This window comes from Glandiceps talaboti, chromosome 5 (genome assembly GCF_964340395.1).
Source record: "Glandiceps talaboti chromosome 5, keGlaTala1.1, whole genome shotgun sequence".
Taxonomy (NCBI): domain Eukaryota; kingdom Metazoa; phylum Hemichordata; class Enteropneusta; family Spengelidae; genus Glandiceps; species Glandiceps talaboti.
The window spans coordinates 13,258,068-13,265,000 of record NC_135553.1 but is presented as its reverse complement, the minus strand read 5'-3'; positions in this window follow the sequence as shown (position 1 = coordinate 13,265,000).

Genomic DNA, 6,933 nt, shown 5'->3' with positions numbered 1-6,933 from the left:
CTGGAACCCTACATCCCCATCTGGCATACATAACTGACTTTGCACATCTTATCTTGCCGTTTATTCTCACACCTTTTTATTACGTCACTTTTCACTTAACACTTTTCGTCGTTCGTACTATGACCGCTCGACCGCTGTTGGTTTTATTCTATTAGTCATCCATGTACTGTAGCTTGATAAAGGTATGTTAGACAGACACACCGAAACGTCGCTATCAAGATTTCAACTTGGGATCCGGGAAGTAAGGACGACTTCGTACTTTTGCTATCTATCCATCGAGTCACTTATATTGTCTATATATATAATATCGCAACAGATCCTGTAATACTACTGTACATATGTGTCTATCATTTCTGTACACTAACCTTGTCTAAAACTAGTGAACTATGTACAAACACCGACAAAGTAACGCAGACACGATGAAACACTAAAGACAAATCGATTTCTCCCCATTTTACCTTCTTGATTTTTGACAAATATTTATGGTCGGTTGCCATATGGGTTACCGGAAGCATGTTGTTTTTAGTTGTCCAAAACCACCCCTGTTTCAGTTTATTATCTCAAGTTTACTTTTAAGTGTGATGAACAATTTTTTTGTGTAACCATGTTTATTTTGTACGAATAACATTATTGTACTCATAGAACCACAGCTACAGACTATGTGACTTTAATGATGTATGCATGCCATGCGTGAAGAAGAGCAAATGTCTACCAATGAAATTTAATATTCAAGACTACAGTACTTCGAAGAATGTTAAGTTCTACTTCTAAGCCATCTACTCGACCATACTCCATCTTACAAATTTCTCGTCATCAACATGATAAACACGCAATGCCAGCTGATAACGAGCCAGTGATAAAAAATCATGTATACAACGCCCCTAACGCTGAAATAATAACTACCTTGTTTGTAGTCGACGACGACGCGACGTGAGCATAAATGATCTAAAGATATTCTTCCAGGTTAAAACGCGCCCAGGCGTGAAGAAGCCCTCTACAAAATGCGTCAACGCGCCATGATCACGGGTTAATTGCTGAAGCCATTAATCCACGCGGCTTATATTATTTAAACAAAATTTTTCACATTTTTGACGGATGACATGTATTTGCCTTTTCAAATTCAAATTCAAATTGTTCTGCGAGCTGGCAGGGGTGGAATTCAAAACAAACGTTGAACATGGTGACACAAGACATGCTTTTACTTGGATATGAGTATGACATATTTTACCCGTCCACCCCCATGGCGGAATTTCAAGTCAGGGAAATAAACGTGCATGGCGCGTGTCACCTAATAATTTGCATTTCTAGTCTAGCGTACGGGTATATAGGAAAGAGATTGACTTTTACACGAGGTTCACAGTGAAGCTACAAGTCGTGCTAATATACAACTTCGTCACGTTCGATTCCTGTTTTCGCGTGAGTTGTCTTCATTCCCAAACCTAAATTTATACTGATTTTATTTCGTGACATAAAATATAAACATAGGGTGACCGATATTTCTGTGCTAGCACCTAAAAATATTTCAAATGCAGTCGGCGAATAGTTTCAGGGCGAGTCGTTGATACGCCTCGCCGATAATTAGTGCGTTTGCAATACACAGGCATCTGGTGTCAAGGCAGAGTGTTTTATAACTGATAATGTCTATAACGTACTACTCGGAGGACTACCACCATCAACGTTCCAGCTAGACGTTAAAAGGCTCGATCGCTGAGTGTGTTGTCGTATTTTGCTCCCCAGGCACCGAGTATCCTGCAGAAAACTTATACCGTGCACTATTATCGCGTTCGTAGTAAACTGTTGATACAATACTGTTCTGAATGGTTCGGATGCTACATTTTTTTATTGGGAGGCTTCGCTTCAAACAACATTTGTGCGATGTGGAGACGTTTAAATCGTTTATAGACGTACAGATAAACGTGGTTTGATGATAAAGGTAAGGTTCCGTCTTTTATTTATAATAGTACAGTTTGGCACACGCACTGGTACACACACAACTACAAGTCATATGCCACGCAGCCTTTACGATCGAGTACATTACCTGAAAATGCAGTAGTTGACAGATGTACGTATATGTATACACGTGTAGGATCTGTAGATACATCATTTACAAGTAGCATATATAACAGATGCCTGAAATGATGCGTATTTTCAAATACTGTATATATATGCAGTACAATATAATATAGTCTTGTTATCACTCTGTGACAAAAATTAGGAAACAGCCCAGCTGCTTAACAGTTACATGCAATACAATTTCTCGTAGCATACGGGATTCAACTTAATATTGTTATTAATGCATACGTATGGAAGTGTGCAGGTGTACCTCTACCGTTATCGTTGATAATAGTAGAAATGTCGTCTATTCCCATGTGTTTATCATTTTACCTAATTTGATTTTATTTATATCTTCATCTTGTACTAATGATGATATACATATCTCATTAGCAGAGCCATGTATATTTCTGATCATGAGTTTCAATGAGAATTGCACATTCGTAATCATTCTTTCGCGGATGTTGATAACCCCACCTGTTATATATCAAGGTAGATCTTATATACTATTCGTGCCTTGTCAAAATTAACGTGTTGGTAAGGTGAAAAACAATAACAGAACAACAATATCCGACCCCCTCAAAACCCATACCGTTCCTGACGCTTGAAGTGGCCATATTAAGTAAATCCTTTGTGTAACGTCTCCTTAACGTTCGAAATGGGAATATATTAGTATCAATGCATGCTGGCGTCATATATATATATATATATATATATATATATATATATATATATATATATATATATATATATATATATATATATATATATTGTCGCATGATTCATAAATACATTTATTACATGTTCTAATGGCTTGGTTTGTACCGTATGCAGTCTTACAGCCTTAAACATGACATCGTAAACCGATCTGTCATTTATATAACTCGTGTTAATTTCGATAAATGACATCAACAGCTGGTCTGAGATTAACATTTGAAGTATCTGTATGTATATACTTTCAGTATACACATACACTTCATATGGACGGGGAGCAGCCTGAGAGGTTGTATAAGTATCATTTCTTTAGTAATAAAAATAATAATAATCACGTGTTAGATAGTTAGCACGAATGACAATAAGTTCATATGAGGTCATTTCACTTTACAATATTGTACCCACAACTCTCTGATGTGGATGCTTGGATGTTCCAGATTTTATAATTTCCTACATTAAGCAATATTAGTCAACAGATCATTCACGGTACATCAATTACATTTGAATAATATTTACCGAACGTAATCAAAAAGAGTATTTCAAATTTTGGTTAAAAATGTAACTAAAACGAAATAAATAACAATTTAAAAAAAAAAATTTTTGCCCAGCGTTAAGTAATCACCAATCTAGGTAGTCAGTCTGTAAACTGAGTTTGAAGATGTAAATTCATGTATGGAAAGTTACCAATGTCTTTAGTGAAGTCAAATTTTTTTTAAATGCCATTTTTGTCATTGCGAATATCTACATGCCTTTCAAGAAGTTTAGTCTCTTAAAAAATCTATAAAATATCTATCTTCTTTTTAAAAAATCATTGATATTTGAACCGCTGAAAATGGATAACTCGTTCGAATTCGAAAAGTACAACAAAACCGTGTGCACAAAACCCTGTACACTGGTTTTGTCTGAATTGAAAAAGCTTAAGAATAGGAGTACAAACGAGAGGGAGTTGTGGGTAAAATATTGTAACGTGTACATTTTATTGTTGCTCCATCCATCTAAAATATATTGGTGTATACTATTTAATACGTAATTAATCATTATCAACATGATGACAGCGGCGCCAGGAAAATGCTATGTGGGACCAATGTATAACAGCTATATATGTCACTGGGTAAAATCAAAATTGAGTTTGATGAAACATTTCAGTAAGCTACGTTCCGTGTAACACAGTTCATAACTTGAAAGTCCAATCAGCTATATATAACAGGAATGCCATATTTCATGGGGTTTTTCCCCCCGTTTTTTTACACGCATGTCTGTCTTAAAGCTGTATTAGCTACAACTGGACCACTTTGAAATCGTTTTACAAGATCTACACGTAAGGACGTATCATGCATTGTACATCGTGATTTGTACTGAATAATCTGTTGGTTTTGGGAATTAATTACTGTAGCTGTACACACACATGCAAGATAGCATGACGAATCTGCCGTTGATGGTACGGATCCTAGAAACAGTGTCTCTATCGACCAGAATATGCTAAATTTGGTTACAAATCATAATCTTTCAAGGGACGCGTAGTGAAATAATACACGACTATCGCTGTGACTCCAAAGTATTTTGACCTAGCTTATTTAATATTTAATAAGCACTCCAATATATAACCATCAAAGGAAGTAAACTAACATGGGCCTGATTGAAAAACAAACTTTCGCTCTGAAAGATGCCACTCACTACACTACTTTCGGATAAATACGGCCACTAAATGACGAATAAAACTGGGTTGTTGTTTTTACAAGTAACTTAATGTTTTGTGAATATTTCTCTCTCAGCAGTTGCAGCCGTTGCTTCGTCCATACTTCTTTTCGATCTGCTAATGACAAAATGCAATAACCCTGACTCCCTCCCCTGTGATTTGGGATGGGGTTGTTAATGACTGCAGCCTACTCATTAGGGTAGTGCAAGCTATAACGAAATACACAACCCCATTAAAAAAAATTATAGTCCAAAGCAAAATTGATAACTCAATTTTTACCACGATTTATGACCCACGTTAGATCCACACAAGAACTCTTCGATTTTGAAAGTCAACTTTTATGATTATTTGTAAGATGGCTATTGTTAAAACCCTGTGCATAAGCGATCACCGTGACAAAGAAAAGACTGGAAAATGGTTCGACTAAACTGGAGGCTAAGTTAGAAAAAAATTCAAGAAAGCATGCTCAACTTTGGACCAGAAATTTAAGAGAACGTTGGTCTCATTTTAGGCTCTTTAAAACATATCTATCTTATTTTAGACCGACTAGCCAAAATGTATCCTAAAGCGCTGTACATCTTGGTCTGAGTGTAATTAGATCTTATTCCCCAATACTTTTCTATGTTCAGTTAAGGAAAGTACGAGTTCCCCAAGTGGCCTTGTCACCACGAGTCGCTAGACCAGTACGTAGAGAAAAAAAAAACTTTGATCGCACGACCATTTTAGGGTACGTAAAACTAGAATAATACCTTCTAAAGCATAATTCATAAAAATCAGGACGTTTCGACTCAGATTTCGACCACCGCAAAACCAGTTACGTAGACACGGGTTGTCATGACCACAGTCTCTTTTACGGCACCGTCCAAGACACACCGTCAAGATATTTATCATTGTCGAGGAAGAACCACGAGCTCTGGCATACCAGAATGGTTCTTTACTAGTCGTGCTAGATTATGCTCAATATACAATAATGTGTATAATATAACGTTAACGTCAGTGTACCATTTAACAGCGCCATTTCGAACATCTGTCAGTCACCCTTGATCCACTAAAAGAGTTTCCGGCCAGGGTTGAAAGTTGTACTCCCAAACAGCAGGTGTTTTGAACAGATTTCAGGGCAAAGCTATCCCATTTCCATGACCAATTAAATAAACATAGAAACTATATAGACGAGCATTGTGAAGTCCGACTTTGTGCAGACACATGTAGACGTGAAATGTTGACGAATTGATATATCCTGAGGAAATACTGTATTAATGTATTATCTACTATTTAAATTGGTCTCCAAAGAGTATAGTGGCAGTAGCTTTTAATTGATACAGTTTTATCATCGGGTAAAATTTTAAAGCCATAATATAGATGAAGTGGGAACATAGGCTGAGACATAAAAATTATACTGATGCTTTTTAGAGCGCTTTTAATTTATTTCTTAGCGAGGTGAGTTCTCTCAATCAGTTTAAAAGCTTTTTATTCTTAACGTTGACGACCGTCAAAAAATAAAATGTAAGTACTCTGTGTGGAATGTCACTGATAAACGTTCCTAGATGTATAAACTAGAACATCATATTTTAAGATAATAGAAGGTCGGATATGTCACTTTATCAACAACGCATTGCCAAAGTCGCCTACTTTGTAATAGTGCCTCTTGATCACTAAGTGCAAGCACATGTTTATGGCAAACTGAAGTACACTGTAAGATTACGCCCGGATTTAGGTTGTTATACATTTTGTATAGCTATCATCTATGCTTTATAGTATAATAACAATTTATTATAAATTTTGTTCTCTATTAGTTTGTGTTATAATCTAATAACATTAGCCCATCGCATATTTGATGATAGCGATTTGCGTTTAAACTTAAATAAACTTCAGCATATATTTTGCAGGAGTTGTGAAACTATTTTTAATCAATAAAGCAAATAAAAAAAAACATTTTGCCGTGTTTCCAAACTAAGATGATGTTAGAGATATCACTAAACAGTTGCGGGGAAAAAAAAGCTAGCAGTTGTTTTTCTTCAGCTGGAAAGTAAGGTTGCTGACCTTTCTTCGTCACAGTAATAACATGCTATGAGTGTTATCTGTCTGTCAATAGACTATAACAGTTGTGTGCAAGCTAGAACTATTCAAGTAAACAATTCAGCTCCAAAGAAAAACCTGTATGAGTCATTTCCACAATTGTCAGACAGAGAAAAATGTACACTAACAACAAATTTCCTCATTACCACTGATGACACACACGTCTTAGACTGCATTGATGTCGGATGGCATTAGGTGTGATTTTATTGAAAATCTACCAGTTTTTAATCTTAATCGAAGGCCAGCTGTCAACGTCATGTGCAGGCATATAGAACTTGCAGCCCGTTGCAAGTTAGTGTTCACTGGGTCTATTTGATATACAACCATGCAGAGACCAATACAAAACTGCACACTGTACATTTTAAGATGACAAGATTGCAATTTCTTGCTACATT